The 15,006-nt window shown below is 31.8% G+C and overlaps 1 pseudogene across 1 annotated transcript; it reads left to right on the top strand.

Moving 5' to 3' along the window:
• The first annotated feature begins 4,649 nt into the window (after nucleotides 1-4,649).
• On the top strand, nucleotides 4,650-11,018 carry LOC148207850 (glutamate receptor 3.7-like; annotated as a pseudogene). Its single transcript, XR_015787621.1, has 7 exons — nucleotides 4,650-4,901; nucleotides 5,272-6,328; nucleotides 6,664-8,015; nucleotides 8,557-8,835; nucleotides 8,968-8,997; nucleotides 9,804-10,224; nucleotides 10,508-11,018. The product of XR_015787621.1 is annotated as a glutamate receptor 3.7-like (transcript).
• Nucleotides 11,019-15,006: the final 3,988 nt, after the last annotated feature.

Raw genomic sequence — 15,006 nt, forward strand, 5'->3', positions numbered from 1 at the left:
CGTGTGGAAGAATTTAGAAAATACAGGGATTTGAAACTTGAAAAAGTTCTTCAAAATTATCGTTCAATGGAAAATTATGATGTCATTTTAGAAGTAATTCGTTCGATAGATTATTTAAACATTTCGAGTAATATCAATTGTTAAGTATGAGTGGATCTGTTTTAACTTAGTCTGAAATTAACTTCCATCTCCCGAGCTAAATTAAAATTTAACAAAAACACCGACTAATAAATACCAAAACTTAACAAACAAAACATCCAAGGTCTGGCTAGAAAAATGCCCAACCCTGGCCATAAAATTAAAAAACCCAACGATGACTGAGCCTCTAAAAAACACACAAATCCAACTCTAAAATACCTAAATCAAGCCATGACAACCATAAAAGGAAAAAGAAAGAAACCCCAGAAGAGTAGTCTAGCCAGCCTAAGCTGTAACAGAAACAAATTTTAATGGTAATTTTCGTACTTGTTCAAGTTTAACCTTCAGTTTGATGAAATTAATATTTTAAGTTAAACTTCAGTTAATTAAATACAATGAGATAGATATGGAACGATTCTTACTCACTTTCTTTTCCAGAACAACAATAGACTTTGAGAATATATACTTGGACTAATTGAACCTTTTATGTTTGACATTTTTTTCCTTTTAGCTTTTTTTATTTCTTCTATTTTGAAAAAGAGAATGTTGTATCTCAATAAAATAAAGTTCCAATACAGTAATCCAAATTGGTGTTCATCAGTCATCACATCAAATATCCAAATTCCCATGTCCATGAACTGCTTGGTCATGCAATAACGAAGGCCCAGCCAATGAAGCCCATTTCATACCGACTTTGCTCCAAATTGGAAAGAGTCTATACATAAATGTCTAAGTTTTCCAATTTTACAGTTTTAGATTTGTCCACGTATGAATTTTTTTAAATGTCAATTTTACCCTTATTTATTATATACATTTTTATTATAATTTTTTATTATTTTGAAATTTAAAATATTTAATTCCATAATTGTAATCATATTCCTTTAATTATTGTGGACCCCATATAAATTTTCAACACTAATCCCTTAATTCACTCTTCCAAAAAAGATTTTTTCCTATAATTTACCATTATTATTAATTAAAAAAATATCCAATTTTGATCAAACAATATTTTTTCATATGATTTTTTCCGTGTGAAGTTCCCACGCAATTGACCACTCCAGTTTGAAATTGTTTGATTAAATTACATTGGAGCCAACCACATTATCAACTTTAGGGGTTTCCTTTCACAAATCCATAATAGTCTCATAGGTAAATAAAATAGCTAGAATTATGTATAAGATATATACCACATATACAATATATTCTAATATTTATAATATATGCTGCTTCAGTCAATATATTCTCATATATGATATATTCTCATATATTCCCATATATACAATATACGGTTATAACATATATTCTATTTGTACTTTTGAAATCTACTATTATTCACACGATGTAATTAATATTATGTATATACGTATTTTAAGTAAGATCTAATATACATATCACATATTATTATAGAATATTAACAATTAAGTATTCATTTGTATATTTTTATGATATAACGTATATACCATTAAGACTTTTGAATTCAAATATTATTATGGATACGGTTAATATAATTTATATACCTATTAATATTGTTTTATAACTTACAAACTATGTATTATTCAAACTTTATAGAGAATAATTAGATATCAATGTCAATGATTTGTATTTCTATAAATATTATGGAATTAAATGTATACACTATAAGATATATCCCATATATCTCCATATATACTGATGACAAAGCGATGAAATCAAACTCACTATAAGATGTATCCCTAGATATACATTAGTTCATATCTACATTTTGCACTACTGAAATCTAGGTGCGTACAAAAATAGAGCGTTAAACTATACAAAATCATAAATTGAAAAAAAAAAACCATTGAATATGTGTACGGAAGGGATTTAACAGTACAAAAAAAAAAGAGTTTTCAACATTGTTTAAATCTGAAATAAAAAAAACTTGGAGGATATATTGGAATGAAAAATATATCAGGGTGAGACAAAACTACTTTCCAATCGGCGAGATGAAGGAAACGACGAACGAAGACGGCGAATGGAGACGAAGGAGCGCAGACGGCGGATGGAGACGAAGGAGCGGACGGAAATCGAACGAGAGAGGAAGAATATAGGACTACTCCTCCGACGATGAAGAATACTGGAGACGACGACCGGAGACGAAGAACGTTGATGAAGCCGGAGATGGAGGAACGCAGATGGTCGGAGACGAAGAAGAAGAAGTCGGAGAGAAGGAGCGTAGACGGCTAGAGATGAAGGAGCACAGACGGCTAGAGATGAAGGAGCGCAGAGGGCCGGAGATGAAGGAACACAGAGGGCCGAAGACGAAGGAGCGTAGACGGCCGGAACGGAGGAGCGTAGACGGCCGAAACGAAGCAGTCTTCGAACAAGAGAGGAAGAAGAAAAATCGGAGAAAGATGGGTTTTCAAATTTTTTCAATTATGGAAGATTGTGGGAATTTGATTAGTATTTTGGGATTTGATATTTTTTAGTTTTGGAAAGTCTCAAGGCAAAATTTAAGGGATTTAAATGGTAACCTCCCAATTTACTAATTTTAGATTTTAAAAATTAATTAATATTGAAGCATACATAGTATATGGGTACCATCTTAAATTGAGTTGTTTCATAACAAAAGTGTAAATTTTATACATTCAATCTTTTTATAATTATGATCTCTAAATAGTCTATCAATGTACTAATCCCAATTGGAAAGTCCCAATCACCGTAGGGTTAACTGTAACCGGCCATGATCTCTAAATTTCTTTTATTCGCAGAGTAGAAATTGAGAGAAGTTTGGGGTGTTTTAGTTTTAAATATTGAGCTAGTTTTAAGTTTGGTTAACATATCATACTAATAATAAGGACAAAATATAGTTTTAGTTCTTTGAAGCTTCAAAAAGGATAGAAGTTTGGAAAGTAATTCTAGAGGACTGGTGACATATTTTGACTGTTGATTAATGTTAGGATCATGCAACAATTAAGTAGTTGATTAAACTTAATTGCTAATTTGATTAAAAAATATTAATTTAATAACTCTTTTTTATGGTGATTAAACTTTCAATCTCTTCCCCTCTTTCATTCACCACCCCCTTCGACAAACCTTTTTGCTGCATGTTTCTCTTCTTAGTTTGATCCTTGTCCATTGATGAGTAACATTGTTTCGATCCTCGTCTAAATTCAATATTAAACCTACCTCAAATTTAATGAATATGTCTAACTAAACTAAGGGCATATTTATAATCATTTTGTTATTTTTTAAATCATTGTTATCTCGTGTAAAGCATTATTGCATGTTTGTATTTTGGAAGTGATTTTGGCATAATCAAGATCATTTTTTGTAATTGTAAAAATCACTTTCATTTAAAACAATAATATTTTACTATAACATACTAAAGATTTTAGAAAAAGAATCACTCTCAAATATGCCTTGGCTAGTTGGTTAATTTTTTTGAAAGGATTACATTACATTTTCTAATATATGAATTCGAATTCCTAGAAGATTATATTCAAACTAATTTTGATCTTATTCTCGTAATAGTACGTAAAATATAGCAACTTTTTTTTATATGAGAATTAAAATATATAACAAGTCAATTTTTTTGTCAACTTAAATCTAGTTCAACTTGTTAAACACATATTAATATTTGAGGTCGAATTTCAAATTCCATATATGATTTCTAATTAAGATTATTTAAAATTAGCATTTCTTTTTTTGTTTAGCAAAAGTTATTTTCACGTTGCGGAAAAAACTCCATGCATGTTACAAAATGTATTTTCATTTATAAAAAAAAAAAAAAAGAAAAGAGATGGCTAATAAGAATTGTTATTTACATATTCTTAGCTTAGTCTAATAAATTACAGGATGCCTTCATAATTTGTGATTTGGAATTGGATAATATAAAATACAGCATAACAAAGATACCATTTCATAAGTACCACCAATTAAAGTATTTATTCTTTCTTTTTATAATAACAAAAAAAATTATTCTTCTCCTTTTAGAAAAAATATATTAATTCTTTTATTTTCCTAAAAAAATCTTTCATAAATATTGATAAAATATCAATATTTATGAATTAAATGACATTTGGTCCTTTTGAAACAAAGAACATTTTTAGTCTCTTAGATTTGAGAAAATGTTTTAAATGGTCATTCATCCTGTTTGACTATTAATTAACTAGGATGGCGTGGAAGTTAATTTCCCGATTGGATTACATTATTTTAATAATATTTTAGAGGTGAATGAGCTATTATCTCTCCTTCCCCTCCGACAAACTTTTCTATTTATTTTTAATAAAAGAGGATAAATTTTCTATTTTTAGATGAGTTAAAAATGATTAATATTAATTTTATGTCTATATTAGTGATATTTTGTCATTTTTTTTTATAATATTATAAAAAATTTGATCTACTTTTTACATAGAACATGTTTTGATAGGCTAATATATTTGGGTGGTCGGTTCATTCGAATCTTAGATAACAGAAAAAGGTAACTTTTATCATTTCTCAAGTAGTACAAGAATATTAGATAATACAGAGAGGTAATTTTTACCATTTCTCAAGTAGACTTTTGTACTTGAGACAGAGCGCTCAGAAGTAGGGGAAAGTTAAACAGTCAGTTACAGAGTGATTGTTTCAACATCTTTCAATTCTAAAGATTGGTGGATGAGATTACAAATTCAAGTATTACATTATCATAATTATCCTTAATTGCCCATAAGCTGGATCTGGCTTGGAAATAGCAATGGATTTGAAGAAGCCATTATTAAAAGCTCGTGAGAAGCAAGAGAATTGGTAAGAAGGATTTGAAGGTGAGCGTTATTGTGGTGTCGGACTGTCGATTGACTTGTTTCGAATCATCACTTTCTTCCTTCTTCTGATAATTTTTCTTACAAAATTAAAGAAAATATTGTGTGGGTTTTGTGTAATCAACACGTGTTATTGAAAGGAAAGTTATGAATCCACCTTCCTTATCCAACCGAAATTTGATTCGTCAAGTAGTCAAATTCATGCTTCCTCAGTTGGAAACGCTGCAAATGGTCTTCCCGCCCATGAAGGCGCTGCTGTCGCTGCGCGATTCTGGAAGTGTTCGTGATTCAAATTTCCTTAGAATCACTGTAAAGTTTTGTTTCAGAATTAGATTAGTGTCGAATTTGTAACTCTATGATATTCTCGTTTCAGTTTGATTCAGCGGTTGGAGCGTGGTTCGATGGCTCTCGAGGAAAGAGACTCTGCGGTTCAGTTTCAGTGATTGATAACCAAATGAGAAAGGGGAGAGAAATTTTATGGCTGTTTCCTTTGAACTTTCAGTTGTTTAATCTGTTCTGTAACAGTACTGATTTGGTGGACGTTGTCGGAGGATTGCTCGGAGTTGTAACCATCCGTCAACAATGATTGACGGGATCATCGGCGCAACCAGCACCACGTTGTTGAACAGCTTCCGGGCGTCAAATCGGAGACGTGCATTAATTGGAAACAGGGTCCCATTTTGGCTAAAAATCATCTCCTAGTAAATTTTAAATTTCTTTGATCAGCAAATGGAAGTGGAACTTCTCCTCTCTTTTTCTTTTACCATCAATGGGACTCAATTCCCTTGGATAAGACGTGTCAATCCCCCATGATTTGTTGTTCTTGCCTTTCTTTGTACTAATCTCTGACCTACATCTTTTGTCTGTTCATGGTTTACTATTTACGATTTTGTGTCGCGGAAGTAGCCATGGTTAACTTGGGTTTATTCACTACGAACTACTCTATACAAGAATTGGTAGTAGGGAATTCTGTAATGAAGTTTTTAGGTGGAATTCTTGTTCTTCTCTGGGCTACGTTCTTGAGCTCTTCCTCTTCATTTAAAGTTTCCTTGGTTATCATCTAAAGCTCCTTCACCTTGTCTGTTCAGCACTCTCCAGCTCTGTGAAAGCTTGCATTATTCAGCTTTGAGTCTTCATGGTCGAGACTGGATTGGTGGATTAAGGTTGTTCACTCATGGGGAACTTATTGATTCTTACATTGATTAGTTCGATATGGGCATTTCTTGCTGGTTCTGCATGTTGCCAAAGGCCAGCGGTTGTGAACATTGGTGCAGTTTTTACTTTTGATTCTGTTATAGGAAGAGCAGCGAAGGTGGCAATGGAAGCTGCAGCTTTGGATGTTAATGCAGACCCAACCATTCTCAATGGAACGAAACTGAATTTGATCATGGCAGATACACATTGTAATGTTCTCTTGGGTTCTATTGGAGGTACATCACTCACTGTATACGTATTGCATTCATAATAAATTTGAAATTTTGGTGACATTTTGAGAATTGTCAATCATCCAATCCAATTGCTATGTTGCTATGACCATGATTGTTATTACTTAATTAGTATGAAATTGCATAATTATAATATTACCGTGTGTCATATCATTCCTGATGCTTTCTGCTTTTTCTTAATCATCTTTTCTATCTATATCAATTCCCATTTTAAATACATGGCACTGAAATTTTATACTGGACTTCTCATTTTATAGAATTGTCTTGATGTTAACTTGTTTTAAGCGGCACTTTCTGACTTATGCCCCCTTGTGCGGCAGCTTTCCAGGTACTTGAGAAAGATGTAGTAGCCATCGTTGGGCCTCAATCTTCAGTTGTAGCTCATATGGTTTTACAGATTGCTAATAATCTCCAAGTGCCTCTTATATCATATGCTGCTACTGACCCAACTTTATCTGCTCTCCAATTCCCCTTTTTCTTACGGACTACTCAGAGTGACTCGTATCAGATGACTGCTATGGCAGAATTGATCGACTTTTATGAGTGGAAAGAGGTGATAATGATCTTTGTGGATGATGATTATGGTAGAAATGGAATGTCCACTTTAGCTGATGAACTTGACAAGAAGATGTTTAAAATTTCTTACAAAATACCCTTACCTTCTCAGTTTAATCTCAGTGAAATTACAGACATACTCAATAAATCCAAGTTACTTGGTCCCCGTATCTATGTTGTTCATGTCAATCCTGATCCAAAATTAAGTATCTTCAAAATAGCTCATCAACTTAATATGATGACAAGTGATTATGTGTGGCTTGCAACAGACTGGCTTTCTACGACCTTAGATTCAATTCTGCCCACGCACCAAACCTCTCTAAACATCCTTCAAGGAGTGGTTGTACTTCGTCAACATACTCCAGAATCCAGCCAAAAGACAAGATTATGGTCTCGGTTAAGGAAGATGCTGCCAGAAGTCTCCAGTAATTCTTCATTGAACGTCTATGCTCTTAGTGCCTATGATACCATTCAATTAGTTGCACGTTCCATTGATAAGTTTCTAAATGAAGGTAGGAGGAGCATTACGTCTCTTTGAAGAACAAGTTTCATGATTTAAATACATCTAAAATGCCCTGGGGGAAGCTCAAAATATTTGACGATGGTGCTCTTCTTTTGAGCATATTGTTGCAGACACAACTTTACCGGTTTAAGTGGTCAGATTGAGTTTAATTCAGATCGGAACGTTGTCAGTAGAGCCTATGAGGTGATAAATATAGATCAGATGGGATTGCGTAGAGTTGGTTATTGGTCTAATATCGCAGGCTTTACAATCCAATCACCGGAACTCTGAAACAGAAACAAATTAGTTCTACCCACCTGAACCAGACTCTTGGCAATATTACCTGGCCTGGTGGAAAGACAAAGAGACCGCGTGGATGGGTAATTGCAGACAATGAAAGACCATTAAGAATTGGAGTGCCACTTAGAGTAAGTTTTGTTGAATTTATTACAGCGGTCAATGGAAGCCACGAAAACATCCAAGGATATTGTGTTGATCTATTCAACGAAGCAAGAAAGCTGGTCCCGTATGACGTTCCTTACAGGTTTATACCTTTTGGAAATGGCTACAAGATCTCCCAGTTATAATGATCTTGTGAAGAATGTGGCGAATGGTGTAAGTAAAACATTATATCATTTACTTCCCTTGATGTTTGAGTGCCCTAAAGAGAATGAATCCAATTTAGGATTTGTGCTTTCTAGAAAGCGTCAACATAATCTAGTCAACTATATGAATAGCTCTAGAAGAAGGTTTCACGGATGGTGTAAAACAATGATTTCATTTGGTTTCTAAGGGGTAGAATAGATGTCTTCTGTGGTTTTATTTGATTATGGCCTACTTATGTGCTGTAGGGTGTATTAGCATTTGAAATTTATTATTACTATAACTCGGTGTCTAAGATCCTCTAGTCAAAATAATGAATTCATTTCTCAAAAGTTTCAGTATAATTTGATCACGATCCAAAAGAGGTAGTGAACAAGGTTTACAAGTAGGCTGAAAATAAAATATTGTTGGAAGAACAAAAGTATATTGTTATTTCTATATGCAGTGGTACCTACTTATGGACTTGAGATGTATTAGCGTGTAGATTAGATTTATTCTTTCTTGACAAAATTCTATTGCGGAGCTGTTACTTTCTCTCAGTTTTTTGTGTCAGATATTTGATGCAGCTGTTGGAGATATTGCAATCATAACCAATCGCACAAGGATTGTGGATTTTTCTCAGCCTTTTGCTTCTACTGGTCTTGTTATTGTGGCTCCAATAAAAATTTCAAAGTCGAATGCTTGGGTGTTCCTTAAACCATTTACAGTAGAGATGTTGTGTGTTACCTCGGCGTCCTTTTTCATGATTGGGGCAGTCATATGGCTTCTTGAGCATCGAGTAAATGATGATTTCCGTGGTCCACCAAGAGAGACAGCTTGTGACAGTAATACTGTAAGTTCTCTCAGTGTTCAAGGCAGTTACTTATAGATCAATAAGTGAAATTTTTTTTATCACACGGCTTTTCTTTGACACACATTTCCTTTTGAAGTAAATTAATATATGAAATATATTTCCATCTTGCAGGTTCAGCTTCTCAACATTGTTTAAAAACAAATCGTAAGATATTTGTATTTTTACTTACTTTTGATTCTTTTATTAATTTATTTTTGTTATTTCTATAAGCACTGTCTAAAATGAGAAGAACCAGCATGTTCGGGGGGGGCTCGATGCCATATTGGGCAAGTTTGACTCTTGAATTCAAACTTTTGACTAAGATAAATCAACAGTTTATCTTCTGATCCACTTTATTTTCACTTATGTTATGTTATAAATAAGATCAATATATAATTGGAAACAACAACGAGCCTTAAGATTTCCCTGAAAATCTTATATTTATATTTCTGCTTCAATTTACCTAAAAAATACTTGCGCAGAAGGACACTGACTTGGTTTATCAGAACTCATTTCTTCAAGATACTGTTACTAAAATCTATGTTGTATTATTCACTCAAGCTGTATTATAGGTTGAATGTGACCATTTATTGGTGGGTATTGCATTAAGCTGTTTTAAGGAAGGTTCATTCTCTAATAGCTATCTATACTACCTAATCTCTTTCCAAATACATACTAGCTACTGTTCACTTGAGGTAATTTATGCCGTGAATCTCATTGTCAAAGAATGTCATTTCTGCAGTTCCAACATTAAGTCTTTAAATCCCGGTCATTTGTATGACTGTTCAAATCATTTTCATACATTTCCATATCACAGTCCATGATTCTAACTGACTGCATAAACCGCTCATGTAAATAGATGAATAGAGTATAGTTGGACTTTTCCTTGTATGTTGTATTCACTATTGGCTCAAATACTCATTCGAATTGATGTACTAAACATTTGACAAGATTTCTGACTTCGTAACTCAAATTGCAGAGGAAGAGACTGTAAGTCCACTTGGACGTATGGTAATGGTGGTGTGGCTTTTCTTATTGATGGTTATCACATCAAGCTACACAGCTAGTCTCACTTCAATCCTTACAGTTCAGCAACTTTCATCTCCCATAAAAGGACTTTGATGACTTGATTACTAGTGAACAGCCAATTGGCTACCAGGTAGGATCGTTTGCTTATAGCTATCTTACCGAGAGTCTTTACATACCACAGTCGAGGCTTGTTTCTCTAGGCTCTCCAGAAGAGTATGAATTGGCACTGCTGAGGGGCCATTCAAAAAAGGAGGGGTGGCAGCTGTTTGTAGATGAACTTCCATATATGGAGTTATTCTTGTCAGGGAGGACTGATTTCGGAATGATCGGGCAGCCTTTACCAAGAGTGGATGGGGATTTGTGAGTAGCCTTCTCTTACTAGGGCGGGAGGGAATTGATAACTGTGCATAAAAAATTGGACTCTGTTTGAATGGCAACTTGGGGGGTAAACCATAAATATTATAGCTTTATTGCAGTGAGGATATTATGTGCATTCATCATTTATCAATGGTTCTGGTAGTTTTTTTACGTGGTTATCTTATTAGTAATGAGCTCATAGTTTCTATTGGTAATTAAACTTTAATGGCCTTCTATATTGCCTTCTTCATTTGTTGCAATCCATTAATGCAATGCCTTCAAGCAGGCTTTTCAGAGAGGATCTCCACTTGCGGTAGACATTTCTACTGCCATTTTAAAGCTTTCAGAGAATGGAAAGCTTCAGAAGATCCATGAGAAGTGGTTTTGCAAGATGGGTTGTCCTGGAGAGAGGAGAAGGAAATCTGAGCCCAACCAACTTCACTTGATCAGCTTCTGGGGTCTATATCTGTTGTGTGGTGCCTTTCTCTCATTGCTCTTCTTATATTTCTTCTCCGCATAGTTCGACAATTGCTCGCTACATTCGACAACAGAAGGAGTCTTCTCATCCCCAGTTGGTATCGTCGAACTCGAGCTGGACTCAGGTTATATATAAGTTCATCGACTTTGTTGATGAGAAGGAAGAAGCCATCAAGAGACTTTTCCGAAAGCATGATTCTCAGAATCCGGCTAACTGATAGCTTTTTGTTGTGTTTGTGTATTGAGAAGGCCTGAAGGGAAGTGTCCTGCAGCTGTACTTGCAATTTGGATCTCTCAAGTTATAAAAATTTATGTTCTTCCATCGCTGCTAATTACTAAGTAGCCAAAGTTTCATAGTTAATGTAAATAAGACTGCAATATTGTGATCCCTAATTACTCCATGTTTGGAAATTGGATGGTCAAATTCTGTATTATGAAACAAGAATGATATATGATTGCTGCTAGTGATTCATTCTGTATGAAGTGATAATTTTATTCTTTGATGAAGGGATCCGTTAATTTTCCCAGTCTATTTTAATCATTAATCTTCGGGTTATTTTAGTTTTTTGTTATTACTTTGTGGCAAATTATTTAATTTAAACTTAGTATATAGACATGTTTCGTTTATTTAAAAATCTAGAGACCAAGGTGAGTTGAATACATTTAAAAACTAACTGTGTTTTCAACATAATTTCATACCTTTTGAGATATTTATTGTACCATTCAAATATGATAACCTTCTTTCATTGTTGCTATGACTTTCAAAATATATTTGTTGTATAAATTGGTTATAACTACCATAATTTAAGGATGATTATGATTTAATTTGATATTTTCTACAGGCATTTATATAAATAACAGAAAATAAATATATATTTTGAATTAAAATCACCCTAAAATCAAAATCAAAATCAAAATCAAAACCAAACTCAATCTCAAATACATTATAAAAAAATCAAATTTATGCTATATTATTTTAAAATAAAAAGTTTTGACATTTTTATAATACAATTAAATTTATAGTATGGAGGGAAAGTTCTCTTATTTTTTTATTACATAATTCTTTTTAATGTTACCTCGCAAAAATAAAATGCAAATGAGTGGAAATTTGCACCGAACTTATAATGAGACGTAAATGCCTTCAAGCCATGTTCGAGATGGTGGAAGGGAAAAGGAGGAAAAAAAAAGAAACTTAATACTGCCCTAAGGAGTTCTTAATTACTGAAAACTCAAATCCACAACTAATCTAAATTATTTTGGTTGTACTAAAAAAAATCTAAATTATTTTGGATAATGAACAAAATCTTATCGTTTTTGTTTTTGTTTTATTTATTATTATTTGCAAAGACTTAATTGAATACCAATAATTTCAACTTTTCAAGTGTCTACATCTACTAATTTTAGCAATTAACAAACTACTTTTAAATTAAAAGTTCTCATTTATAATTCAAATTTCCTTATCACCCAAACTTTTCCAAGATTTTTTAACTTATTCAGGTTAGAGCCATGCATTAAAAATAATAAATTAAATTCTAACAGTAATTTTTTTTAATAAGTATGGTAATCTATAGAGGTGTAAATTCGAATGTACCTTTTTTATCAGTAACATATGTTTTTAGTTAGTTGAACTATGTTCAAATAGATTTGAACAATATGTTTTGTAATATTATTCAATACACTACATGAATAAAAATTATTTATATATACATTTAAAATTGAAGTGTTGCTTTTAAAAAAATAGAAGTAAACTATATATTATCTTTTAAAATCAATCACATTAATCATCCAATTAATTCTGATTAAAAATGGAAGCGCTAGATTTCCGACAGCAAAGTGCTTGAATTTAATTAACCCAATAAAGTCTTCAGCTAGGCATTTTCTTACCTGTTTTATTAATTGCAAATCTTTTTAGGACATTATTAATTGCAGTTAATATATTTCGAGAATGTTTTCCCTCCCGTGAATGTTGAAATAGTATGCGTTTAATTGAATATTAATGAAGGATTAACAGTATTACATTATTAATTAGCAATTCTATAATACATTTTTTCATACATGAAATGGAAATTGTTAGATTTCGAATTTTAGAAATCGATTTATTGTATCATTTATTTATTATCGCTGTTCTTTTTTTTTGAAGGAATTTTGATTTTGATTCTAAACATATTATTTTTATAATAATACTAGGGCTACTTGCAGATATAAAAACTATCGTTGGTTTTTTCTTTTTCTTTTTTTTAAAAAGACCCAACTATTTTGAAAAATATATTTTAAAATATATAGGTTATAAAGCAAATAGCAGTCAACAAAGCTTAACATTAAAATTTATTATTATTATTTTAATTTTTTTAACTTCATAAATACCTCCGCATGTAATTAATTATATCTTTTTGCATGATAATTATTTATAATTAGTTATTTGAGAACCTCAATAGCATGCATTTAAAGATAATTTTGCATGGAAAATTCCATATATATTGTAGTCCAGAAGAAACACCATACTATACATAGGCCTTGGATTGCAATAATTTACTTTTATTGTTTATGTAATAATTGAATTTAGAAGCAACGAAATAAATAATCCAGAGTAACCTTGGAGGGTTAACTTAACATAGCTTAACTAGCTAGTAAAGACACAAAAAGTCGAAGATTCAAATTTGTAACTTCACATTCAAGTAAAAAAGAAAAAAAACTACCATCCATCAAATTTTTTGCACCCAAATATTCTTTCTTCCTCACCACTCAACATACAATCCATCAGAAGACACACAAAAAGAGAAAAAAAAAGCCTCCCTCTCAAGCCTTTTGCCATTTTATATTCTTTCATCGACATATAGCAAAAGAAAATTATTATTTCCTTCCGAAATCTTGGGTTTATGAACAATATTTCCACATGTGTAGAAGTCTTAAAAAAAAAAAAAATTAGAAAATCTAACTTAGATACAATTTTTGTCCTAAACTAAAAAATAAGCAATATATTTGAATTGGGTTGTCATTTCAAATGCAATTGGTTATGTCGTTTTCAAAAGAAACGACATAACATATTGACCAAAGAGATCACATGGTTGAGTTGGGAGTCGTCTTAATTTGAAGATTGCCTCAACATTTTGGTTGAACTCTTAGTCTTAGGTACAATATAATACATTTGATGTGTAAATTAAACATAAAACTGTGTTACAAATAATAGTACATAGAGTGAAAGCGAAATAAGAAAGTTTGGTGAAAAAATATTGTGACAAATTAAGGAGACGTGGGAGTGAAACAAACTAAAGTATGGACTCGACAAACAAATCTATTCCACCTGAAAATCCCTGCTTTGAACATCTCTCCAAAATTTGGAAAAATTAATTAATTAATTAATTAATTTAGGAGGAGAAATATTATCGCATTAATGAGATGTTTTTTTTTTTTCTTTTTAATCTTTTTAAATTTTTGTCTCGAGTGATGATGACAATCAAGCAACTGTGAAATGGAGTGGCTTTTGTCTTTCTTGTTTGTCCAACTCTTCAAGCTTCCTAGTTTCTTTCTTTCTTGGAAGGATGATGTGTTGGGCTCCGAACAATCCGTTATTAATATTACAACGATATGATATTATTTACTTTGGAAGATTTTAAATTATGTCAATTTCATCTCAAATATATTTTATATTGATGAAATATATATTGTACTTCATTTATACATCATAAATATTTCTTACTTGTGCACGAAATTAAGAGTACCATATATTTTGCATTACATTCCCAACTACGAACCGTTGCAAAAACGACCTTATTAAAGTAGGAAACCCAAAGAAATAGTGGAACAACAGTGAAATTGAAAAAAAAAATGAACCAATTGAAAGTTTTATTTAAATTGGATTAACCAACAAACTAGGAAACTATTTTTGTTTTGGTTTTCTTTTCTTTATAAACAATAAACATTAGTTTCACGATGTGTATCTTTTTATATTTTGTTGTCTAATCTTTAAAAACATTTTCAAATCTTAGTAAAATTTTGAAAACTTGAAAAATTAGTTTTTAAAAAATAGTTTTTATTTTTTGAGATTTGGACTAAGATTTTAAAGGTAAAAAAATATTCAAATAAACCGCGAGGATGCAAGTATAATTTTATTTCGGAAAAAAAAAGACCACATTCATTTTAAAATTCACCGGATAAAAGGTCATATTCTGAAGGGGCAAAATGAGACTTTTGTGTGACTACATATACATTGGAAATATCCTTTTTCAATTATTTAATGCCCATAATATTGTGGATCTTTTTTTCTACTGATTTTTATTCTTCTATCATCTTTTCCATATTCATTTTCTT

This window comes from Momordica charantia, unplaced genomic scaffold (genome assembly GCF_013281855.1).
Source record: "Momordica charantia cultivar OHB3-1 unplaced genomic scaffold, Mcharantia_2.0 BLBB01000050.1, whole genome shotgun sequence".
Classification (NCBI taxonomy): Eukaryota; Viridiplantae; Streptophyta; class Magnoliopsida; order Cucurbitales; family Cucurbitaceae; genus Momordica; species Momordica charantia.